This window comes from Callospermophilus lateralis, chromosome 12, assembly GCF_048772815.1.
Source record: "Callospermophilus lateralis isolate mCalLat2 chromosome 12, mCalLat2.hap1, whole genome shotgun sequence".
Lineage (NCBI taxonomy): Eukaryota > Metazoa > Chordata > Mammalia > Rodentia > Sciuridae > Callospermophilus > Callospermophilus lateralis.
In genome coordinates this window covers 88345270-88372993 of record NC_135316.1, presented here as the reverse complement: position 1 = coordinate 88372993, position 27724 = coordinate 88345270, and the positions used below count along the sequence as shown (strand labels likewise).

The 27724-nt window shown below is 38.5% G+C and overlaps 1 pseudogene; it reads left to right on the top strand.

The window, feature by feature from the left end:
• LOC143411498 (DEP domain-containing protein 1A-like) overlaps positions 1-20907 on the top strand; it is a 41034-nt pseudogene extending 20127 nt beyond the window's left edge.
• Positions 20908-27724: the final 6817 nt, after the last annotated feature.

Genomic DNA, 27724 nt, shown 5'->3' with positions numbered 1-27724 from the left:
ACTCCTGAATTCTGGGCTACTATTGACCTGTTCTAATCTCTCCAGGACAGGCATCAGACAACTAGCATCAGTCCTATTGCCAAATCTATTGAAATTATTCAAACTAGCTAATCATAGACCTGCTTATCACCCCTGGCCAATTCCTTCCCAAAATAAATGCTCTTGTCCATATTGCTCCCTTCTCCCTCTGCCTCCTGATGCCCTGTGGCTGGCTTCCCCAAGTAGCATGCCCCATGTTATTGGAATCTATGACTATAAAAAACTACCTTTTAAGTGAGACTCTTCTAATCTGTTGGTTTGCCATAGTTAAAAATAATTAAAACTGAATTTTAAAACATATGCCAAGATACATACAGTTCCATCCAAAATCCAGCATCTTATTTGAGGGAAAATCCAAGAACAATCCCATTAAAGTCAGAAACAAGGCAAAATGTCCACAATCTTCACAACTATTTAGCAAGGTATTCCATTGGTACTAGTCAATACAATTTGACTAGAGAAAACAATTAAAGGCATAAGGAAATGAAAACTGAAAATGAAATTATATCTCTATTTGTAGATGACAGAATCGCAAACATGAAAAAAAACCTAGAAAATCAATGATACAACAATTCAAACAATAAAAGAGTTTTGTAAGATAGCAGGATATAAAATTAACACAGAGAAATCAATACCATTGACTTCCAGTTTCTGGTCTATCATGTAAAGAGCTTAGAACTCATCATTCTCAACTTCAAAACAAAAAAGAAAGAAAGATGTCTGGGATGTGGCTCAGTGGTGGAGCACTTGCCTAGCATGAGCAAGGGCCTAGGTTCCATCCCCAGTACTGCAAGAGAGAGAGAGAAATGCTGAACACACTGAAAATCAACAATATTTCTTAGATCCATTGGAGAACTGAAGTCACAATGCAAACTGTTACCCTGAAAGCTGGAGATACAAGCAGAGGCAGAAACCTATAACTCACATGGAACAGAAGCTGCAGCTAGAGCCCAGCAGGAACTTAAAAGGTAAATAACCAACTGCTAAATAATAAGCAAGAACTAACTTGAGAGATAAAAACAGCATACTACAGGGTCACATCCATATCCATGTTTATAGCAGCACAATTCACAATAGCTAAATTATGGAACCAACCCAGATGCCCTTCAGTAGATGAATGGATAGAGAAACTTTGGTGTGTGTGTATGTGTGTGTGTGTGTGTGTGTGTGTGTGTATATATAATGGAACATTACTCAGCATTAAAAGAGAATAAAATCATGGCATTTGCAGGTAAATGGATGAAGCTGGAGAATATAATGCTAAGTGAAGCAAGCCAATCCCAAAAAACCAAAGGCCAAATGTTTTCTTTGATATGAGGATGCTGACTCATAATGGCAATGGGGGCGGGGCGGAGCATGGGAGGAATGGAGGAACTTTAGATAGGGGAGAGAGGAGAAAGGAGGGGCAAGGGGGAAAGAATGACTGTGGAATGAGTTAGACATCATTACCCTAAGTACATGTATGAAGACATGAACTGTATGAAAATACTTTGTGTACAATCAGTGACTTGAAAAACTGTGCTCTATATGTGTAATATGAAATGAATTGTATTCTGCCATCAGGTATAACAAATTAGAATATATAAATAATTTAATTAAAAATAAAAACTCCTGAAAGCCAAGTCTCTGAATCCCCCATACTTTCCAGAGTTTTACTTGCAGGTGTCCCCAGGATTCTCAGGGTAAAGGGAAAAAAAAATCTACTATGAAATAAGCTCATAGTACTCTGTTCTAAACAATGATTTGCCCCAAGAGAAAAATATTTTATCAGAGCTTAATTGACCTGGGGGAAGGGAAATGCTCAGCTCCAGACACCTTAAGGTTTCCTGCTTCACCCAAGGGGGGCACTGGGAAGCACTTGTGAAGGTCACAGCCCAGGGACACAGTACTAAAAGACTGAGACCTGGGCTGGGGAGATAGCTCAGTTGGTAGAGTGCTTGCCTCACATATAAGGCTCTAGGTTTGATCCCCAGCACCACACACACACACACACACACACACACACACACACACACGACTGAGACCTGATCATAGGACTCTGTATGAGGCTCCCCCCTACCCCTGTCTTACCACAACATGTCAACAGGGCTCCTGTATAACAGGATATTAGAGCTGAAAGAACTGTAAATGCAAGACCCTATTTCAAAAGGAATCTCTAGGTCAACACCAAGGCAACAAGTAGCACAAAAATAAGGACAGTAGAGGATATTTGGGGCTTGGACATCACAGGTGCAGCAGAGTAAACACAGCCTAACCTCTAGCTGATAAACATTAAAACCCTCCCTAAAGGTCTCTCCACCTCAGTTGCTTTTACCCAATACATCATGACTGTCTTTCAACAGGAAATTACAAGGCATGGCATTCCCAGATGTGCTGCATGGAGATGGACTCCTCTGGTGTTCAGCATGAGGGACTTCACTGGGCCAGTAGAGAGAGCCCCTGCAGTCACTGACCTCACAGAAAAATGCTCAACTTCAGAAGAAGGAGGTACAGGTTCCCCAGTGCATAACCCAGGGACAAAAGCAAGAGGGATGTGTTCCTGGAGTAATGGATGTGTGCCACCTGCTGCAAGTGCTTCACCAAATCCAGATCCAGGCTCCTTTCTCTGTATGTATGACTCCATCTCAAGATTCAGTCTGTGCTAGATTCAGACTGTGGGGGAGCAAAAGGACTGGCAATGGCAGAGCCACATCTTTGTGGAGTTTGAATCTGAGGATGCTGCCAAAGTAGTTGCTGAAACAAGGAACAAGGAGTGTTGTCAGTGAGGCTCCGGGTGTGTCATTGTGCACCATCTGAAAAGTACACAAAGAACTTTTTAGAGGGTGAGATGTTCCTTTTCAATAACCCTTATATACCCAGCGGTCTCATCAGAATCAGATACTGATGGTCTCATCAGAATCAGATACTCCTTGGACTGGGGAGGTGGTTCATTAGGAGAGAACTTGCCTCACATACACAAAGCCTTGGGTTCCATCCCCAGCACCACAAATGAAAAAAAGAATCAGATGCTTCTACAAAAGTTATGTATAGAGGAACAATTTAAAAGGAAAGAAAAATAGAGATTAACTAAAAAAGGAACTGATTGTAATTTTCCTTCATTGATTCAGAAATCAACAAATGGCCATATTTTGCCTAAAGAAGAAGTGGGGAAAAGGGTGTTGGGCACTCCTAACACTTCTGAGAATACTGTGGGTAGCCAGTGCCTCATACCGGTTTGTATATGTTTTTTGGAAGGACAAAAATCTGAAGTTGTAGAAACGAATGACAATAATAAAGATAATAAAATAGTTTTCAAGGAGCCTGTATCCAGTGTAAAAAAAAAACAAAAACAAAAAAAACAAAAAACAAAAAACAGGATCTCAAACACCTACACATTCAGGGGCGAAATGTGACAAAACAATCAGTGATTCTGCATGTATTAGGCATAATGTATCTTCTGGAAAAAGTGTAAATTCTTTTTATGAGAGTTGATTATATATTTTACTAGGTACAATGAAACATAACCACTAACAGGATTTTGAAGGAAAAATATACTGTTTGTTCAAGTCAGTGAGGAAAGCAATCAGAGATTCTGGCTTATCTGACCTTACTAAATTATAGGCATGCACAGTATTTGGGCTCACAGTGCTTTGTTCTGGTCTCCTTTAGTTTTCTTTGCAGATTTCTGAGCTCCCCATAAAACACTCTCCCAGGATACAAGGATCAACATTAACTGCAGGTTTAAATACTAAATTGTTGCCTTTTTTCTTGTCAGCAAATAAAGACCACCATTTCTCCTTGACCATCAACATGGTTGTTGCCCACATTTACCCCCTAAGTGTGGTTTAGACTCAACATCACAAGATTGAAACTAGAAGTTAAACTACAAGAAGAATGAGAAGGCAATTCCTGTGTTAACAGAGATTCATTCATTAGCTCAAGTCTTGATACAGATTCAAAAACAACTCTTCTTTAACCAGTAACATTAAATTGAGTTCTAGTGGGCTAGCACGGATTAATAGCTACCATTTTGAATCAGCATAATCTACGTAGAATTGTATTCTAAGATGCAAACAGTGATCATCAAATAAACTTTTTCTACAATTTGTACGTAAGTAGGATTAGGAGTCTTAGGAAACAATAGTAAATTTCCTTCTTCTCACTTGTTTTTAAATTTCTGATGCCCTTGAAACATGCTTTTGTGTCAGCTAATCCAGATTCACTAAAGCCATTTATTGCTACAAAAAAAATTACACATCATATTAAAAGGCAAAAATTGCCATCTGGAAAAACAAAGCAAGCACCAGAGCCAGAGTTAGATTCAGCTGCGATTTTGAGATTTGTGGAATTATTACACCAATAATTTAAAATAATTATGATTAATATGTTGAGGACTTTGCAGGAAAGTATAAGCCACATGCATAAACAGATGGGTCATATAAGAAAAGATCTGGAAATGCTGAGAAAAAGTCAAAAGGAAATGCTAGAAATCAAATATACCATAACAGAAATGAAGATGGCTTTAATGAGCTCATTGGAACACTGGCACAGCTGAGGAAGGATAGGGAAACACAGGTAATTCAAAAAGAATGAGGAAGATCTCTGTGAATCCCTGAGGAATGACTTCCAGGAAATGTTATTAATTTGGGGGGGCGGGGGGTGGGGGGGGAAGTCAAGTGAGAAAAGAGCATATATAATGTGCTACCTTTATGTAAGAAAAAAAAGGAAATTAGAAAATACACGTCTGTCTGTTTATCATTATAAGAAACAGGGTGAAAAAACAATGAAGTTTGTTACCCAAGGGGTGGAGAAGAATGGGGTGGGAAAAATACAGAAAAGAAGGATGATACTCGGAATATAATTTTTTTTGCAGTTGTGGCTTTTTATATTTACTGTTCTACATATTTAATCTTTGTTAATATTATATACATATTTTAAAATAAAATTAAATCAATAAGAATGCTCCTTCCTAGGAAACAAAAAGAGTAAAACTGACAGCAAACAATAGAAGCCAATTGTATGTCAAATAAATAGCATAATAGGTATTAATTCCTAACTACAATGTGCTGTTTCATAACACTAAAGGGAGAAAAAGAAAGAACTAATGCAAGTAACCTACGAATGCAGTATTTATCCACCCTTGATTTATGACAGGGTGAATGTATAGGAAGGGTAGGAGAAGAAACATTGTAAATGAATCCTAAACTCTTTCTAGTAGGGTTATTTCTAGCAGAAGTATAGGCAAGACAACTGAGAAAGTCTTTTAGATACAGCATTAAACAAATAGAAGACATTTAAAGATGAATGAGCCTGACAAGAATTTGTGACATATTACCATTCCTTCTAGTATACATTGATAACGTCTGCTTCTCTTCCAATAACAACTACACCTGAAAATTTGCTTACCTAAGCTAGGCAAGGTGGCGCATGCCTGTAATCCCAGTGGCTCAGGAGGCTGAGATAGGAGGAGCGTGAGTTCAAAGCCAGCCTCAGCAAAATCAAAGTGCTAAGCAACTCAGTGAGATCTTGTTTCTACATAAAGTACAAAATAGGGCTGGGATGTGGCTCAGTGGTTGAGTGCCTGAGTTCACTCCCTGGTACCAAAAAAAAAAAAAAAAAAATTACTTACCTAGTTGCAGGTAGGATCTTTTCATAATGTTTAATCTATCTTTCTAAACTGAAATATTGAAGACATCAAAGTTTCTGGAACCTGGGTCCCTGAGTGACTGTGCAGAACAGACACTTCACTCCACCATAAGCCACGAGAACTGATAGGATCTCTGTGATTTAGTCACAGCATAAAAGCTACTCTAAAATTTTTTTAAAAGTTCTTTTCTGGGGCTAGGGTTGTGGCTCAGTGGTAGAGTGCTCGCCTAGCATGTGTAAGGCACTGGGTTTGATCCTCAGCACCACATAAAAAAATAAGTAAACAAAACAAAGGTATTGTGTCCATCTACAACTAAATAAATTTTTTAAAAAGTTCCTTTCAAACTTAAATATTTAATACACAAAGTGAACGAGAGAATTGCCACTACTATGATTTTTAAAACTGTGGTTTTGAAGACCAAGCAGAAGGAATGATTTCAAAATCTAGGACAAGAATACAAAGAGAAGGAATAAATAAATGAAAAAAAAAAAAAGATACCTGAAAGACAAATCCTGGAGACCCAATAGCAAGTAATAAATGGCAGACGGGAAAAAGTAAAAGACCAAGGTATAATAAAGAAGTGATCAGGAAATTTTGGCTTATTTGTGGACTAATTTGTTCAGGTTTAGAACAGGTGATAAAAAGACATACACCTAGGTATATCTTGGTCTAATTTGAAAATTCTATGGTTAAAACTAAATTCTGGGGGCTGGGGATGTGGCTCAAGCAGTAGCGTGCTCGCCTGGCATGCGTGCGGCCCGGGTTCGATCCCCAGCACCACATACAAACAAAGATGTTGTGTCCGCCGATAACTAAAAAATAAACATTAAAATTCTTTCTCTCTCTCTTTCCCTCTCTCACTCTCTCTTTAAAAGATAAATAAATAAATTCTGCATGCTTCCAGACCAAAGGAACAAGTTACATAAAAGAGAAAAGAAAATCAACTGGCCCTGGACTTCCATCATGCAACCCCAAAGTTAGCAAAGTGGTAGAACAATGTTTACAAATTACTAAAAGAAAATGACTAGGACCCAAGAATGAATAACATGTGAAGCTATTGTCCACTTATTAAAGTTAAAGAAAGATGTTTACTGGGATGCAGGGTTTCAGAGATCATCTTTCATATAACCCATCTATGGGAAAGACTCCAGAAAGGGCTCTGTCAGGAAGGGAAACAGAGACAATGGGAAAAAGAGAAGGAGGAGAAAGAAGAGGAAGAGGAAATAATTTGGTAAAAAAAAAAGGGGGGGGGAGTCAATAATAGACAAAGAAATTTGCAATATATATGATTAATCTAAATGGATGATGATAGATTGGGAACATGTACTGTGAACACTAAGGAATCTTGAAATATGAGAAATACTGCAAAAGAGACTAATAATAGTCTGAAACTAAACTGGTATTCATCCCAGCAATATGTAGAAATTAGAAATTGAGTGGGAAAAATACAAAAGAGTAATTTCACTCATTTTTTCCCCCAATCCTGGAGATAAAGCCTAGGGTCTTATGCATGCTGGGCAAGCACTCTACCCCCAGACCATAAGACTCAACTTTTCTCTCTCCCCCTCCTCTTTCTCCTTCTAAGAGTGTGTGTATGTGCGCGTGTGTGTGTGTGTGACACTCTAGATTTAACCCAGGATGTTCGACTACTGAACTGCACTTCTAACCCTTTTTATTTTCATTTTGAGACAGCATCTCACTAAGTTGCCTAGGCTGGCCTCAAACTTGGGTCACTTGGGTACAGGTGTGTGCGGCGCCCAGCTCACATTTTTTCTTGTCGAAAATGAGAGCACTGGGGCTATAGAGCCCTCAGAAGTAATAGCTGTGGGCATATCATCTTACATAACAATATAGCAGTATGTATTCAAGGAGGATGATCAGGCATGGAAATATAGAATAGAAAATTATAGTCAAATTTCCAAATGTGCATGAGGGAGGAAAGAGAATAGAAACTAACTGGATCAGTCAGAAAAAAATTAAAAAGCAAAGAAAGTAAAAAAAAATAACAAAAGTAGAAGGTGGAGCCAATAAAAGAAAGACTGAGTTACACATTTATGAGAAATATACACAGAGTTGGGGGGAATGTTAAAAATCAAAAGATGGAACAAAAATTAAAAATCTAGATTTTTTTTTAAAGCTAAGAGCATACAAAATGCTGATATAAAGAATCAAAGACCTAAATATAGAGACACACTGTTATTCATGAATTAGAAGATTCAACAAAATAAAGATGTCAGTTTTCTCCAGACTGGTCTATAGATATGCTGAGAGGATTTTTTTATGGAAATGGATAACCTGATTCTAAAATGTATATAGAAGTTGGTCTTGTTTTTATTAAGAGGATAAAAAACAAATTACACACTTGGTCTTGGTGGTGTGCACCTGTAGTCCCAGCTAGGAAGTTGAAGCAGAAGGATCAACTGAAGCCAGGAGTTCCTGCTATGGCAAGACCCCATTTCAAACACAGAAAGAAATGGGTGTGGTTGTGTAGGTTTATAATCCCAACAACTCAGAAGGCTGAAGCAGGAGGATCACAAGTGCAAGGTTAGCCTGAGCAACTTGCAAGACCATCAACTTAATGAGATCCTGTCTCAAAATAAAAAATAAAAATCGGGCTGTGGTTGTAGCTCAGTGGTAGAGCACTTGCCTAGCATGTGTGAGGCACTAGGTCCGATCTTCAGCACCACATAAAAACATAATGGAATAAAATAAAGGTATTGTGTCCATATACAACTAAAAAAATTCCAAAAAAATAAAAAATAAAAAGGACTGGGGGTGCTGGGGTTGTGGTTCACTGGTAGAGTACTTGACTAGCATGTGTGAAGCACTAGGTTTGATTCTCAGCATTGCATATAAATAAATGAATAAAATAAAGGTCCATCAACATCTAAAATATTTTTTAGAAGGACTAGGAATGTGGCTTAGTGGTAAAGCACCCTTAGGTTCAATCCCAAATCCAAAAAAAAAAAAAAAGTAACTAATTTAATTAAATGAAATAAAATTCAAAAAACAGCTAAAATAATTTTATAAATGAGAATTAAATCACTTTACTAGATTTTAGAAACTTACTCTGTAGTTACATTATCCAAGATAGTTCGCTGTTCATGGAGGCAGACACAGAGATCAATAGGACAGAATGCAGAACCCAGAAATAGACACAAAGATGTCCAACTGATTTTTTAATAAGGGTACAAAAGCAGTTAAATAGAGAAACCCAATAGTCTTTTAACAAATGGTGTTAGAACAATTAGACGCTCATAAGCAAAAATAAATAAAAAGAGAAAAGAAAAAGGAAATTGACCTAAATCTCATATCTTTTATAAAATTTAACTCAAAAGGATTATAAATGTAAATGTAAAGTGTAAAGCAATAAAAATTTTATAACAAAATGTAGGAAAAAGTCACTGGGACCTAGGGTTTGGCAAAAAGTTCTTAGACTTGACACCAAAATCATGATTCACAGGAGGAAAAAAATGATAAAGTCAACATAATCAAAATTTGAAATGTTTTCTCTGCGAAGGAACCTGATTAAGAGGATAAAAAACAAATAACACCTTGGAGAAATATTTGTAATCCACGTGTACAAAATAAGGCTTTCTCATTGTTGAGGCTCTGTATTTTGGGCATCCTATATTTGGGGGTTCTGTTGTTGGCTGCATAGATGTTTAGAATTGTCTTCCTGGTGTATTTTTTTTTTGTCGTTATGTCATTTTCCACTTTGTCTCTAGTAATTTTATCTACTATGAAGTCTACTTTAATTTTGATAGAGCTACACCTTCTTTTCTAATGTTCACTAAATGATAGATCCTTTACTTTCCGTTTTTTAAAATTTGAAGTGGGCTTCTAAAAGCAGACTTAGTCCAGTGGGTTTTTTTTTTAAATCCACTATTCTAAACTGTACCTTTTGATTGGTGTATTTTCACAATTCACATTTAAGTAACATAGCTGCCTTTATGAATGCATTAGTACTTATATTTGCCATTTTATTATTTCTTTTCTGTTTATTTCTTCAGTTTCTTATTCCTCTATCCTTCTCTGCCCCCCCCCCTTTTTTTCTGTGAATTATTTGAATACTCTTTTAGAATTCCATCTTGCCTTAGAGTGTTTTTTATATATCTTTGGATAACTTTCTTAAGAGTTGCTCTGAGTTTTACAGTAGACATATGTGACATCACAGGCTTCTAGTATCAGTGTTTTGCCACTTTGAACAACATATGAGAATCACTCTCCCATTTAAGATCTTTCCCCTCCCCACTTAAAACACACACACACACACACACACACACACACACACACATATATATATATATATATATATATATATATATATATATATATATGTTGATGGACCTCTATTTTATTCATTTATTTATACACAGTGCTGAGAATCGAACCCAGTGCCTCATACATGCTACGCAAGTGCTCTACCACTTAGCCACAACCCCAGCCCTCCCTTCCCTACTTTTAAACATTGCTTTTTTGAGTACCATGTGGTGTTATATTTTTGTTTCAGTCATCAAATATGATTCAGAAAATTAATGAGAATGGTCTACTGAAGGTATTCACATCTTTCTGTTTTTTCTTCCATCCCTAATTCTCCAAGATTCCTTCTTTATAATTTTCTATTTGAAGAGCTTCCTTTAGTCATTTATTTAGTGTAGGTCTGCTAACATTTCAGTTTTCCTTCATTGGAGAATGCATTTATTTCTTCTTCATTCCTGAAGGATAGTGTTACCAGACAGAGGATTCGAAGTTGATGATTCTTTACTCCCAAACTTGAACAATGTTGTGCCATTTCCTCCTGAACTCCATTGTCTCAGATGATAAGTTCATTATCACTCAAATTGTCATTTTCCTATGGGAAACATGTCTTTTCTGTCTGTCTGGTTTCAAGATATTCCTTTGTCTTTTGTTTTCACAAGTCTGATCATGCTGTGTCTGGACATGAATTCATTTAGGTTTATTCCAATTGGGGTTTATTCAGCCTCTTATATCTGTAGGCTTATATATATATATATTTATTTTTTACCAAATCTGGTAAGTTGTCAATCATTATTTCTTCAAATAGTCTTTCAACCCTCCTTTCTCCTTTCCTTCCTGGACTCTGATGATACAAAAGTTGGATCATTTATTAGTTACCCATAAGTCTCTAAGGCTCTATCCATTGTTTTTAGTATATTTTTAGTTGTAGATGGACCCAATACCTTTATTTTGTTTATTTATTTTTATGTGGTGCTGAGGATTGAACCCAATGCTTCACACATGCTAGGCAAGTGCTGTTCCACTGAGCCACAGTCCCAGCCTCTCACTGAAGATTTTTATGATGGCTGCTTTAAAATTCCTACAAGGTAATTCCAACACATGATCCAGCTCAGTACTGGTGCCAGCTGAATGTCTTTCTCAGTCATGCTGTGACTTTCCTGATTCTTGGCATGGTGGGTGATTATAAAAATACATCCTTGACATTTGATTAGTATGTTAGAGTCTCCAGGTCTTGTTTTGATTTCTTATTTGAGCAAGCAGTTACCTGTATAGATTCAGCATGATGATTCTGGCCAACTTTCGCAGGTTTGGTTCTAACAACGAATTAATTTTTAGAGCCCTTGCTGGACTCTTTTGGTCTGTTTGGTTATATTTGGTGCAATTGTAGCTTCTATTTCTCCCTGCATGTGCTGCTAGTGGGGCAGAAGGAGCTTCTCTAAGTCAGTAATCACCTGACACCTCTAGGTTCAGGAGGAAGTCTCAGGCTCCCAAGGATGATAAGGCTCCACAAGCTGCCTGCTTGTTGTGGTGGGAGCCCCTGGCCAGAGCCATCTTGCCCCCTGGCATCTCTGGATGGGAGAAGGAAATCTCTTGCCCGAGAGGAAGAAGAACATGTCCCTTGACCACTTCCTATCCGTGGGTTTCCTGATTTACCCCACTGGGCTCACCTGGTGTAGTCAGTGGGTCTCCTGATTGATCCATGAGAAGAATGATGTCGCTATGGCAGTCAGGAACACCAGTTCTAGGCCACGTTTTTCTGATGGTCAGGTAGCTAAAAGATAGGCTGCCACTCTATTGTTCTCGCTGTCCTGAGGTTCCCAGCCAGTCCACTCTCTTTCCACCTTTCAGGGGTGTCCTTTGGTGTCTCTCACTTGGAGTTTACATTTGTAGTTAGAGGGGAGGACCAGCGAGATGATTCTACACCATCCCATCTAGACTGCAGCGCCTCCTATTGACTGACCCATACTGTAAAAGACTGTCCATCCACGTACACACGCAGCCTCCCAGAGGACAGGGTAGGATGGAGAAGGCTGAGTAGTGGACATGAAGAAACAAACAGAGACTATCCAGCACTGACCATTTTTGTGTCACAAAAAAAATCAAAACATATTTAAATATACCAAGACTAAGAGCAGTTACCTACTGTATACCATCATTAAAAAAAAAAAAAAGAACTGAAGGATCCAGGCTTGGTGGCACACACCTATAATCCTAGTTCAAGAGACTGAGGCAGGAATATTGCAAGTTTGAGATCAGCCTGGGCAACTCACTGAGACCCTATCTCAAAATAAAAAGGGCTAGAGCTATAGCCCAGTGGTAGAGTGCCCCTGAGTTCAATCCTCAGTAACACACACAGACACACACACACACACACACACACACACACACACACACACTAACCACCAGGACACCTAATTTTGAAATTTAAAAGATGCTACTCAATCATTAAGTTAAAATTACAGGAATACAGTGTGATACCATTACTGTCTTGTTCTAGAGGAACAGCAGTCTTGGGTAACTTTAGCCACTGTTGGAAATTTTAAAAGCAAAATGGATATTTTTAACAATTAAGTGAGAACTGAGGGTGAAGCTCAGTGGTACAGCACAAATTTAATATGTACAAGATCCTGTATTCCATCCTCAGCAAGACACACACACACACACATTTAGAAAAGGAAATACTAAAAGAGCAGCTATTTAATCTTTAATTTTCAATCTTGCTTAAAAATGGGAAATATTGAGAGCTTTATCAATTTTAGAGAATGCAGGAATAAAGAAGAGAGAAAAGAAACAAGGTAAAGATGAAACACAAAATCAGTTGGTTGCGCTGTCCTAAGGCACACAGAACTTGCTGGAGACACAGACAAATCATTCAGTTTAGCAAGATGAAAATGTTTTCATGAACTGGAGGCATATCTTGTGGAGCCTGTTCTATGCTCAAATTACTTTCAAAGGAACAAGGCAGCTTGGCTTTCTCACAAAAATTGATAATTAACCAGTTCTGTGAAGGGTATATATGTGGGGGAAGCTAAAAATCAATCCCTGAAAAAAAAACAATTTCCTGCTTCTCTTTTCTCTTTCCCCAAACACCTGAAACACTGGAACTTCAACCCCCTTTCAGGCTCAGAGTCTAGCACTTGTTCTATCACAGAAAAAGAAAGACACGAGTGTATAAAGTAGCAATCAGTAAGTAAAGCTATTCTTATGAGATTTTCCAAAAACAACCAATAACCCATAGCAATGATGGTGTTTAATTCATCTTTAATTCCTCAACATTTGACATAACAGTGAGTGACACAGATGTTATGAATACTTCAAAAGAAAAGGAAAGACAAAGGGAAGGGAAAGAGGGAATGAAAATCATTAAGCATTTATTGAGCACTTGCTGTGTTCAACACTTGACATGTGTGGAGCACTGAGGAGATAGAATTGCAAAGGCGAGGTGTTTAGATTTCTGGATCACAATCTGGTTCCCTCAGCACCATTCACAAGAACTGAAGAGATCTCCTGGACAAGGCAGGGGCTGTCACTGCCTGTGATTGGGCCCTCCTCATTTCTGGTCCCATAGCCCCCCCTCACCAGTCTCCAATTCTCACACCCACTTCCTCTTCCTTTCACCTGAAATTGGAAGCACAGCTTCAGCCCATGTGTTTTTCTGCAAATCTTCCACCTTAGCAACATCTCCATGGGCAGCAGCCATAAAGAATAATTCTTTGAGGTCACCAGATGCTTGAGTTTCAGATAATTTCTTCAGGAGTTAGGAGGGTCTTGCACCAGATTCATTGCTAACGGCCGATCCTGAAGGTGTCACATTGGAAACTGTGGCTGGATTAAAGGTCCAAATCTTCACCTTTAAATCAGTGTCTGTCCTTTTGATTCACAGCCACTAAGTAGCAGGGTCAAGTCCAAAATGCAAATCTTCTTGCAAGGTACCAGTTTAGCTCTTTCAGTTTTCTCAGTTCAATACCAGTGATGGATCATGTACTGATTTTCTATGGACCCATCCTAACCACTCATTCTGGGGTCCGGAACACAGTTGAGTAATAATCATCGGCCTATCCACCAGGCAGCTCTTAAGGACACTGTCCTGAAGGTTAGAGAAGGTCCTGAGCAAAGGATGAACATGGCAACCGATCATGGCAGGAGGAAGTTATTTTCTCAGATGGGAGAACAACAAGAACAGAAGAAAAAAGTCAGGAGTGGTGACACACTCCTGAAATCCCATGTACTCAGGAGGACAAGGCAGGAGGATCACACATAGTGAGACTTTATCTCAAAATAAAAATGTAAAAAGGGCTGAGGACGTAGCTCAGTGATACAGCGCCCCTGGGTTCAATTCCCAGTACCACGAAAAGAAGAAGGAAAAGGAGAAAGAGAAGAAAAGAAGTGAGAAGAGAGAAGGAGGATAAAAAGACTCTTCTATGGACATAGCAATCTAAGAGTTCTGATTAAAAAAAATTTAAGTGGCACATCTCATGTATTTCTCTTCTAATAATCGTAATTTCTTGGATTACATGTATTTATTCCTGGAAGAACCAACAAAAGTTTGCTAGGGCCATGCATAGAAGGTGCTAATCTGGGCAGTATCATGGGGTTCTCTGAAGGCAGGATACTCCAGGAGATGCTGAGGAAGGGCCTCTTATTGAAGTTTTTGATGCTCAGGGGAGCAGAATCACCTGGAAGGACTGGTGTCCATTTGTGAAGAACTCAGTGGACTTTGCAAAGGAGTTTGAATTCACTCTCTTGGCAGTGGAAGAAAATCATTTGGATTGAGAAAATTTAAAAATCCACTTTGTAAGGAAAATAGCTGTTGAAGTATACATGCTAAGGTATGAAGAGACAGGCAGAGAGAGAGCCCCAATGGACACCTGTCACAACCGCCCAGATGAGACCCAATAAGCACCGACTGACCAAAGCATTAAGAAAAAGCTGATTCAAGAGCCATGTAAGGGGAAGAAGGGACAGGAGTTGGGAATACAGTGAATGTAAAACAGAAGGTGAGAACATTGGGTGAATAGTGGCACCTACAGTTGGTTTGGCAACTCAGAAACCTTTAGTGACTTTTCTGAATCATGATTGACACTCTGGAACCCACTGTTCTAGAGTCACACTTTTCCACACTTTTCTGAAGCCCAGTAGTACCAGTTCCAAATTTCCTTTTCTGAGTACCCTGATCATCTTTTCTTTTCTACAGTCCTTATGTGGCAATATCCCTAGGAATTTAACCCTTGTTCCTTTTTCTTTTTAGATCAGTCCTTCAATAAATTATCAACCCAGTCAACACTTGGGTCTCCAGCTGTCCACATGCCCAGCCCTGTTCACTCATCCAGTACTTCTTCTCCAAATGCCTATAAGCCCCTTGAATTACACTGCCCGCCTTCTTCTAAAGCCTAGCACGTTCCAAAAGGACTAACCATTATCCTTCCCTGACAGTCGGATACCTCTATCAACACTACTTTCTCTGTCCATAGTAAAATCACCATCTCACTCTCTCAGACTAGAAACCCTGAGGCCACATTGGAAATAAGAGAGCATGGGCTCAGGGGTCAGAAAGATCCTAGGTAAAATATGACTTAACTCGCTGTGCATCATACAACTCCAGGCAAGTAAATCAACTCTCTGAAACTCTGCTTCTTCAACAGTAAAATGGAGGGAATAATACCTGTTAGTCAGCTTTTTTGCTGCTGTGACTAAAGGATCTGACCAGAACAACTGTAGAGGAGGAAGTTTATTTGAGGGCTCACGATTTCAGAGGTTTTAATCTATAGAAGGCTGGCTCCATTCCTCAGGGCTCGAGGTGAGGCTGCACATCATGGCATGAGAGTGTGGCAGAGGGAAGCAGCTCAAATCATGGTGATCAAGAAGCAGAGAGAGGGGCTGGGGATGTGGCTCAAGCGGTAGCGCACTGGCCTGGCATGTGTGCGGCCTGGGTTCGATCCTCAGCACCACATACAAACAAAGATGTTGTGTCCGCCGAAAACTAAAATTATTAAAATTCTCTCTCTCTCTCTTTAAAAAAAAAAAAAAAAAAAAAAAAAAAGAAGCAGAGAGAGACTCCACTTGCCAGATGCAAATATATATATATATATATATATATATATATATATATATATATATATTCCAAAGCCACGCTCCCAATTCCCACCTCCTCCAGCCACACCCTACCACTCCATTTACCGCTCAGATAGTCCCTATCAGGGGATTAATTCACCGATTGGGTTAAGACTCTCACAACCCAATCATTTCTCCTCTGAACCTTCTTGCACTGTCTCACACGTGTGCATTTGGGGGACACCTCACATCCAAACCAGAACAATACCTAACTCAGAGGAACATCATGAGAAGCAAATAAGATCCTAAGGGAAAATGCCCCAGTACAGAGTCAGCTCTCAACAACATGAGTTCTCGCCTCCTACAACCTTTCCTTTGCTTCCTACTTAACTGGTCTCCAAATCTTATCATTTCTCTCTCTATTAAATTCTGCATTTACCCCTATTTTTCTATTTTCATTATGATTCTTGCCTACACATCCTTATATCTCCACTACAATTCCATCTGAGTGACTCATTTTACAGTCTACACTTCAGTTTCCCTATATATACTCAAAAACATTGCTGGCAGTCCCTTAGACGCATTTGATGTGTACAAGTTGTGCACTTATACAAATATCTCTAAGGTGTGTGTGTGTGTGTGTGTGTGTGATTCTTGACTCCTTTTTTCTTATAATTCACATGAAACAGATCCTTTTTTGCTCTCTGAGTGTCTTCCCACCTAGTGGAGCACAGGGTTCAGCCAACTGAGCTCACCATCAGCCACCTGTTAAGATGCCCATTCCCAGAACACTGCTCAATTGACAGCCGTTAATTTGCTAGAAAACACAAAGTTTACGAATTCAGAGGATTCCAGAAAACAGCAGCAGCAAAAAACACAGATTTACTTTAGAAGGAATCCATGATAGAAAATGATACACGCCCCCCCCCCCAGTAACTACAGTGACAAAGCATTGAGAAAGTATCCTGATGCACAGGTGTGAAGGTCACAGACCCTGTGAGAAGTCAGTCCCAAGGGTTTGGGGCCAGGGAGGGAATAGGGAGTTTCAGTTAATGGGTACAGAGCTGCAGTTTTGCAAGATGGAAAGAGTTCTGGAGATGGGTTATATATAAGGTAAATATACTTCTTTACCATGATTAAAACTTTTTTGCTTTTGGTTATTAAAAAAAAACTTTGTGAGGAAAATCCTAAAGAAGCCAAAGGTTTATGCCTTGGCTAAGGAATTAATGAAGCAGTAATAAAGTCCCTGGAGGTCTGGAGATGTGCCCTTGCCTGGGGTTTAAATTTCCTCTCTAGGAGGCAAGGGGTGTAGCTCAACATTAGAGCACTTCCCTAGCATTCATGAGGTTCCAGATTCCAACCCTAGCACCACAAGAAAGAAGGAAAAAGAGAAAGAAAGGAAATTTCCCTTCCTAGACGTGTCTCTAAAACAGAAACTCTCTGTTTACTATGGCATCCCTTGTCCCAGGCACACAGTAAGAACTCCATAAGTATTTGTTGAATGTGAATAAATGGATGAACAGTTAGGCATGTTCTTTTCAAAGTGTCTTTCACTATCAATTCATAATACAACTCTCTGTGGTAGAAATTACCTTCATCCCCACTTAGAAAGAAACTGAAACACAGAGACATTAAGGAACTTGCCCAAGGCCATTTAGCTAGTAAGGGGTGCTGCTGGAATTCCAATCAGGATGGTCCAGCTCCAGATTCCATACTTGTAACCACTTTCCAAGCTGCCATTCAGTAGGTGAGATAGTGGAAACATGAGTAGGCTACAAGCCAAAGCCAAACTGCTAATGATGAGATCTATCTACTTTCAGGGAAAACTGAGAAATAATCCACGTAAAGCAAGATTGCCCATATGTAAGCAAATGTGTTCACCAGCTTCCAATCAATTAGAGGTGGAAGAGCACATTTTGAAGGCATCTGTGTGTGTGTGTGTGTGTGTGTGTATGTGTGTGTGTGTGTGTGTGTGTGTCTATACTTGCTTGCTTCCCCCTAGTAGAGTCTAAGACTTCCAAAGTAGGAAACATTTATGATTCTGTTTTGTACCCAAATCCTGGCACAGCACCTGGCACAAAGCAGATATTTAGACAAGGGAATGCAGGAAAGAACAATCTTAAGTCAAACTACCATTTGTGCAACAGATTAAGGTCACAGTTCAATGCATCTTAGGTCTATGAATTTCTAATTAATCTTAGAACTATAATTTTAGATCTTCTGAGCTCACCATTTGACCTTTGGAATGTTTATTACCCACATGGACAAGGGTAATGCTACTGTACAGAAAGAAAAGAGGGTCTGGAGACAGTTCAGTTGGTAGAGTACTTGCCTCTCATGCACAAAACCCACAAAAAAGGAAAGAAAGAAAGAAAGAAAAAGAACAATAATTGTCCAACATGTGAGTCCTCTGTATACAGCATAAATATCCAACCAAATAAACAATGATCATTGTGAATATTGACAAGGAAACAATTTTTGTAAAGTTCCAGATAGTGCACAGTACCATCAACCAAAAATTCAGAACAAGAATGAGAAGAACAACAGACCAAGCATCGCTTTCTGCTTCCATGGACATCGGCCAGCGTTTACCTATGGAGGGTTGGGGTGTGCCTCCTGGGCCTTATCAGGCCACCAAGCTGCAGGCGAAGCAGTGACCTATTAAGAAATAATAGTAATTTTGGTCCTGAAGTTACAAGGCAACAAACTACTCAACTGTTGAGAAAATTTCTGAAGAATCATGTAATTGAAGATATCAAAGGTAGATGGGGATCAGAAAACCTGATGACAACAATCAGCTATTCAGATTTCCTGCAACTTCACCACTTAAAACTCTTCCACGAAGACATCCAGAATTGAGGAAAAACAGCATAGAAAACTTTTCAAAAGATAAAGATAGTGTTTTTAAATTAAGAAATTTATCTCGTAGAACTCCTAAGAAGCATGGATTACATTTCTCTCAGGAAAATTCAGAGAAAAGGAATCATGAAATAATCATTGAAGATCAAGAAAACTCAACTGATAAGAGAGAAATAAGCCAGGAAGATATTGAAGAAGTTTGGAGATATATTATTCTGGTCTACCTGCAAACCATTTCAGGTGTGCCATCCCTAGAAGAACTGATAAATCCAAGCCAAGTAATTCCTCAATATATAATGTATAACATGACCAATACCAGTAAGCATGGAGCAGTTGTACTACAAGACAAATCAGATGACCTTCCTCACTGGGTATTATCTGCCATGAAGTGCCTAGCAAATTGGCCAAGAAGTAATGATACAAATAACCCAACTTATGTTGGATTTGAGCGAGATGTATTCAGAACAATCGCAGATTATTTTCTAGATCTCCCTGAACCTCTACTTACATTTGAATATTATGAATTATTTGTGAACATTTTGGTTGTTTGTGGCTACGTCACAGTTTCAGATAGACCCAGTGGGATACATAAAATCCAAGATGATCCAGAGACTTAAAAAAAAAACCCTTCACTTAAACAATCTGAATTCCTTCAAATCAACTGAATGTCTTCTTCTTAGTCTGCTTCACAGAGACAAAAACAAAGAAGAATCAGACTCTACTGAGAAACTACAGACAAGTGACCAAGGATTTCAAGAAAGATGTGCTAAGAAATTGCAGCTAGTTAATTTAAGAAACAGAAGAGCCAGTCCCAATGACATAATGGGAGGAAGTTGTCATAATTTAATAGGCTTAAGTAGTATGCATGTCCTGGCCTCTAACATCAAACCAAGGTGCTCTTCTTTGGAGGGAATTATAGATATGCCTGAGAATTCAAATAAAAAGGTGTCTAGTACCTTCCATCAATCTGTTAAGAACATAGAAGGACAAAATAATAAACAATTTTTAGAGTCAGAGCTGAACCAGGAGTTTTTATTGAATCTTCATTCAGAGGAAAGTGTTCAAAAACCACTCTGTGTTGGGTTTAAGAGAACTTCTACATTGACTATTCAAGACCAAGAAGAATTACGTAATGGAAAATGCAAGTCAAAACAACTTTGTAGATCTCAGAGTTTACTTTTAAGAAGTAGTACAAGACGGAGTAGTTATATCAATACACCAGTGGCTGAAATTATCATGAAACCAAATGTTGGAAAAGAGAGCACAAGTGTGCAAGCAGCTATGGACAGTGAACTCGGAGAGTCTAGTACCACAATCAATAAAAGACTTTGCAAAAGTACAGTAGAACTTTCAGAAAATCCTTTACTTCCGCTTCTTCTATGTTGACTGGCACGCAAAGTTTGCTGCAACCTCATTTAGAGAGAGTTGCCATCAATGTACTGCAGTTATGTTGTTTGCTACTTCCCCCACCAAATCGTAGAGGGCTTCAACTTTTAATGCGCATGATTTCTCGAATGAGTCAAAATGTTAATATGCCCAAACTCCGTGGTGTAATGGGTACAAGATCACTGATGATACACATTTTTTCTCGGTGTGTGCTGTGCTGTGCCGAAGAAGTGGATCTTGATGAACTTCTTGCTGCAAGATTAGTTTCTTTCTTAATGGATCATCATCAGGAAATTCTTCAAGTATCTTCTTACTTACAGACTGCAGTAGAGAAACATCTTGACTAGTTAAAAAAGGGTCATGTTAAAAATCCTGGAGATGGACTATTTGCTCCTTTGCCAACTTATTGTAAACAAATTAGTGCTCAGGAGTTTGATGAACAAAAGGTTTCTACCTCTCAAGCAGCAATTACAGAACTTTTAGAGAATATTATTAAAAAGAAGAGTTTGCCTCTAAAAGAGAAAAGAAGAAAACTAAAACAGTTTCGGAAGGAATATGCTTTGCTATATCAGAAAAGATTTCCAACCACAGAGAGTGAAGCAGCACTTTTTGGTGAGAAACCTACAATCAAGCAACCAATGTTGATTTTAAGAAAACCAAAGTTTCATAGTCTAAGATACTAACTAAATTAAAAATTATCTAATACGTGTCGAACTTTGATAAATGAAGCCATATCTGTGAATCTAGCTATTAAAATGGGATTCTCTTATTAATCAGGTTTCTCTTATGTAAACACATGATGTGAGGATGTGCCAAATAGTTATCAATTTGAGACTGTGAAAGAGCCACTGAATCTCAACTGAGAAAGCATAACAATAGGCAATACCAAATATTTTAACCAGAAACAATCTTGTTTTGTAATGCTACTATCTGGAAACTCTGCCATGGTTATACTGAAATTTTATTTACTTGAATTTTGAAAACTGAGTTGTGTTTGTGTTCATCAAGATTAAGCTATAACTTTTTCTAAAAGAAAACTTTAGAAAAAGAAAACTTTTTTACACATTTGTTTATGGATATTAGCTGAAGAAGTAGCTATTTAGGATTACTTCTTTGTTTCTAAGTATAAGAATATACTTGAATATATGAAAGTTCAATGAATTCTCAACTGCTAAATGTTGCACTTTTGTATATTCTTTTTCTACTTTGATCTATTTATATATGTGTGTGTGTATGTGTGTTGTTTAAATATAAATATGTTTATGTAAAAAAAAAAAAAAGAATGAGAAGAACAAGGTGGACATGGGTTAGTACAGATAAGCCTTACCTCATGAAGGACAATGGTGGATGGACTTAGAAGCAAGAGCTATGAATTTCCTGAAATCTCTTGGGGAATGTTGTATGTTTATTCATGTGTGTGTTCCTGGGGAGATGATTCATAGTATTCCTTACAATTTCAAAGGGCTTCTTGACTTGAACAATGAAGACAGAACTATAGCTTTAGCATCTTTGCTCACATATTGGAGAATGCTTTTCTGCCAGGAACTGAATGAGAAAGAATTATAATGACTCCTGGGTATAAACTGAGGAGTGGCCTGAAGCTCCTTATAGACATGGAGAGTTAAGGAAAGGAGGTAACGTTTGTGAAACACCTAATAACTTAACAGATACAAGAGTTTGGGGAGAATTTTTGGTGCTACTGTGCCAATTACTTCTATCACCCAAGTTAGTGATTTTCTTGGAAGTTGAACAAAATCAATCCTTTTTAGCACATTTTGTAGAAAAGTGGAGCTTGAATTAGATGATGACTATGGAATTAGATGATGACTATTAGATGATGTCCATGTGCCTTACATACTTCTTTTTAAGACCATTCTACTGCCCTTTACCCAAAAAACAAGGGGTTGGGGGAGATGTTCAAACACCAAAAACTATTAAATTATTTGCTCCAGGTTAGGTGTCTGGTTCGTGGCAGAGCAATTGCCTAGCATGCATGAGGCTCTGCGTTACCCATCTCCAGCACTGGTTAAAAAAAGAAAGGAAGAAAAAAACAAAGTCCTAGAATGTTATAAACAAATAGCAGAAGATCAGCATTTTTTTAAATGGTCTTTCCTACTGCAGGGAACAGGTTCATAAGGAAACACAGTAAGAGAAAAAAGGGAAAAATTAGAATGTTTCCCAGTAATTTTCCTCACTGAATTTCCCCAGTTTTTATATTTAAGATTGGCTACTGGTCATATAAACACTAAAAGGTAAATAATGTGACTCCACTTTCTTGAGAAAAATCCAAATTCTGTGTAATTACAGGCCAGGAGACAGATTACGCCAGGCCCGGGGTTAGAGGCTTTTGTTTGCCTTACTGTTATCGCCAGTCACAATTTGCTGGGAAGGTAAGAAAACACTGCTGATTATCTGGGTTCATGGAAATCTCTAACTCTAACTTTCAGAAACCTCAAGGTTTGACTGTGACCATGTTGGCAGAGTTTAATAAATGACTTTGTAAATGAAGCAGACAACGCTGATTGATTGTGTTTTACAATACAGTGTTAGCAAAAAGAGAAAAGGTTTTCTTCTCCCAAATTGAATGTTAGGTCCATAGAACCAATGTAAATCAGGTCAGTTTATTATGCAGGCTGGTGATAAAGTCTGGGAAACACAGATCATTTTATTTTGCATGTACAAAAGATAGTGTTGAAAGATGTAAATTTGGTGTCAACATACCTTATATATAATCAGAGATATGATAAATTATGATATAATGGTGTATTAAGAATTATAATGCAAAAATAAGTAAATAAATATTTTTTTTAAAAAATGTTGATGCTATTGTGTAGAGTTGCCTGTCCAGGAACTTGTAAGGATTCCCCATATGAACAATGAAATATGAAACTAGATAGTCTGAACTGAAAACTCAGCATACAAGTGATGAATCTGGATGTGAATTGCAGCACTTAAAACAAACAAACTCAATCTTCTATTCTCCCTTCAGTTACCTGAATGAATTGGGTCACATTATTCTTTGGTATGTGTGTATTTACCTGCATTATGGAACAGATGACGCTCTTCAAAACAAGACATGCCTCATGACTCTTGAACTGAATCATCCATATTTACACGCAAAGAAATAAACATGCAACACTAACTAGGCCCATTTTCTGCTGTTTTTAATTTCTTAAAATTAATTTGTTAAAAAAATTGGGGGAGGGGGCTGGGGATTGAACCCAGGGTCTCATGGATATGAAGCACAATGTCTACTTCTGAGCCACACCCCAAATTCCCTACTGTTCGATAGATAGATTGTTCAGTAGAGAGCACATGTCCTAACACTGAAGACTCCAATGCCAATTATAAAAGCTCAGGAGAGCAAAGTCTGGGGCAAGTCCTACCTACCCATACAGCAAACAAGATCAAGTTGATCAGATGACCCAGACATGTCATGAGAACTTCCCACTTTAAGTTTTCAATATTCAGTGATTGCATAAGAGTTGACATTCTATTGGATATAAAAGAAGCAATAACGTATATTAGATTGTAAAAGACCAAATTCTTTCCCATGTTTTAAAATAAAGTGTCTAAAGGAATGGAATTTGGCATGGTTCCTACCTTAGGCACTTTCTCTAGGAACTTAACCTAGTTAGAAACAGTTTGTGAAAAATAATTTACTATCCAGAAAGTTTCCCTGTTTGCAAGATAAGAAAGCCTGTTCTGCCATCCCAGCAGGCAAGAGTTGTTTAAGTTACTAGATAACAAAGTTGTTATTGATTCTATTATTTTTACTCTTCCTGATTCCCTGCAATCCAAGGGAAATTTGTCAGACCAAGAATGATTTTTGTAAAAGAGAGTAGTTGCTTTGTTGTAACTGGCCTCCTCGTGACAGATGGGATCCTCATGTTTTTTTTTTCACTGCCCTTTACTCAGGAGCTAGGAGAACAAAAAGCAAATAACCAAGAAACCCACACACTCATAGTAATCTGGATTTCTCAGCGTTGGGCCAGAGCACTTGGAAATCAAATATTGGCTCCTCCTGGACTCCCCTTTTAGCCTGTTGTTGTTAACCAGTTTAACATTCCCTTATCACATGCTCATGTAGGCAGAATTAAATGGAATTAGCTACAAATTATATAAAATTCACTTACCTTTCAAGGAAGCTGTTTGGTCATGTTCAGTGTGGAGAGAGCACTGCATTAAGACACAAGCTAATGGTACTGCCTGGAAATGAATTGATTTGCTTAGGTTTTATTACCTCCCTTTATTTGCCCTCATGTGTTAGCTGCTGTGGTTGGAAATGCTCGGCTCAGCTTCACTGTGCCCACATTGGAGCCACATTAACATCCCAAGGACAGTCCCACTGTTCCTAAAGAGCTCAGTCCAAGTAAGCACAATAATAAAATAAGATCAAACTAATCCTTTCTAAATCCTTAGCCACATAAAGAAAGATTGGATGTGTAAAAGAGAAAGGGAACCTATGAAAATGTTTGGGATTTATAACCTACCACAAAAATGTTCAGAATTTACAAGTATTCTGCCCATGCAGAGATTCAAATAATATCTCTTAAGCATCTGCTTCTCTAACAGACATTTTTTTAAAATTTCCTCATTTAAACCTCACAAGAACTTTATAATATAGAGGTATTTTTTTTAAAAAAATCTATGCTTCATCCGAGTACGGTGGCAGTAATCCCAGCAGCTTGGGAGGCTGAGACAGGAGGATACTGAGTTCAAAGACAGTCTCAGCAATGGCGAGGAGCTAAGAAACTCAGTGAGACCCTGTCTCTAAATAAAATACAAAATAGAGCTGGGGATGTGGCTCAGTGGTCAAGTGCCCTGCACCAAAATTAAAAAAAAAAAAAAAAAATCTATGCTTCATTTGTTCTTTAAGATATCTATGAATCTCCATAAAGCAAATACATTATAGTTTGCGTGTCTGTTTGTGTTGTTATTATTATTCTCAATTCATAGTGCATAGAAGAATGACCATGTATGTATTAAAAATGCAAATTTCCTTCTGGGGGGATAGATCAACAGTAAAGCACTTGCCTAGCATACTGAAAGCCCTACGTTTGATCTCTAGCACTGTGAAATACTATAATAATAATAATAATTTTAAAATGTGTGTTTCCAAGTTGCCCTACCTCTATCATATAGCTCTGAGGTCTGGCTTAGATATTTGCATTTTCTAAGCAGCCCAGTAATTTTGATACACATGGTTTACAAGTCACACTTCCAGAGAGACTACCCTATGAATCCATGACATGTAAATGATTGATAGGAGTCTGTATCTTTGTTTGATGTGACTAAAGGTAGATGTGTTACAGTGTATAATTGGACAAAAAATATATATATTTGAATAATGCTTCTTTCTACATAACAATACACTGTAGAAAGAATTACAAATAGGTAAACTTGATGAAGTTGAGATGACAAACAGCTAGCCTTTTATCTTAATAACTGCAAGACAGGGTGGGAGCTACCATATGCAATCTAAAGAGGGGGCCCACAGCTGTGCCCTCTGAATTGGGGATTGACTCTCTCCTATTGAATACTACAGACTTCAATTTTTACTATTTTTGTATAAGCCTTATATTTGGGGATACACAGAGAAATTGAGCTGGCAAGGGTGTTTCTGCACCTTCCCATAGACCACTACTGTTGCACCTGACCTCATTTCTGATCTAGAAAATCAGGAATGGGGCAGGATGCCAGCCTTCCTCTGACCCAGAAACTAAAATGACTCCCTTCCCTTTTAAGTCATATTAGGGTTTCCTCGGGAACCCTATGAGGTCAGTTTTGTCTCTAATGATGGAAATGGAAAACCCTCAGAAAATGAGGGGGAAGTGGGGGAGTGGCCTTTGGTTAGAAGGCACTATTTAGATGCTATATTCCACATCTACCCAATGGTAATAAGAATTCACCTTTTCAAATCTTTATTTTTCTCCTCCATGCTGAGAATGGAAGCCAGAGCCTAGGCATACCAGGCTAGTGCTCTACCTCTAAGCCACACACTTAGTCCCACTTCTTCCAATTTCTTAGGCTTTCCTAGCTGTAGGAAAGGAGACCTTGCCCCTATCCCACACCTGTTCCTGTCTCTGGCTGGCTGGGTGAGCATTCTCCAGCTCCCTTTCTCCTCTGCTCCCTTTTAGTAGGACCCCATTTGGGGGATGTATGTTCCCCTAAAGCACTAAGCCCACTCAGTGCTTCCTCCCAGTGTTCCCAAATATACCCTCCCAGGTCTGCCTGTCTAGGAATATCTGTGGACATGGGCTTGGGGTAACAGTCTGCAAGTTTGGGGGGCATGCAATAATGACCAGTAGGTAAATTCTTACAGGTGTATCTAAGTGCTGCTAAGGGATGAAAAGATGACCATTAATTGAGTACCTATAAGTGCCAAGAGCTATAGACATTTTGTAGTCTTATCAAAAAAGTTAAAAATTTCTTGAGTAAAAACTATATAGCAAGACAGTGCAAAGTCTTGGCCAACAGGATGAATTCTAAAGGTAGGACACCAGAGCTTGTATCTAGGCTCTACCACTTACTAGCTGTGTGACTCTGGGTAACTTAACATCACTATGTGTCAGTTTCTTCTACTGCAAAATGGGAACGAGAAGCCAGGTGCAGTGGTGCACACCTGAATCCCAACAATTTGGGAGGCTGAAGCAGGAAGACCACAAGTTCAAGGCCAGCTTCAGCAACTTAGCAAGGTCCTCAGCAATTTAGTAAACCTCTGCCTCAAAAGAAAATAATAATAATAATAATAATAATAATAATAATATAAAGAGCTAGGGATGTAGCTCAGTAATAAAAGTGCCCTAGGTTCAATTCTCAATACCCGCCAAAATGGGAATAAGAAACTAGTTTATGGAATTTTCGTGAGGATTAGCAAATACTGACTCCATTTGTTTGTTGTTATTATTACTCTATGCAATGGACACAATTTTGGGGGCAGTGTTGTGCTTATATTTTACAAATAAGGATAGGGAAGCATAGTGAAATTTTATAACTTGTCAAGGGAGACACAAATTGTACAAGGCAGGTGTATGTAGCTTCTTAAGAGTGTTCTATCATATACCAGAACATATCTCTACTACCAAAGTGTCCCTCAAAGAGTTTTTGGAAGGCACACAGTAAGGGCTGTTTAGGTATTTGATCAATAAATATGGTTGAAAATATTGGCCCTTCATATCAATAAACCATGTGAAGTGCAGGATGGTGGAGAAAGGTGGCTACAGGGACCCAGCGGTGTAGGTCAGGCCTCCTTTAGGCTGCTGCAGGAATCTGGAGGTATGGAAACCCTCCCAGGAAAACAAAGGATTAGTCACAGGAAGCAGTGAAGGAGGGGGTGGGTAGAATATAAAAGGGAATTTCAATGGAAGCAAGGAACTGGTTTTCAAGGACTTAGATCAGAAGGCAATGAGCCAGGGCTGAGATGTCTGCAGACTGCCCTCTGGATGAAAGAGCCAGGGCTGGGCTCCTGGATGGGAGCTGGCCTGAGGGTGGATACAG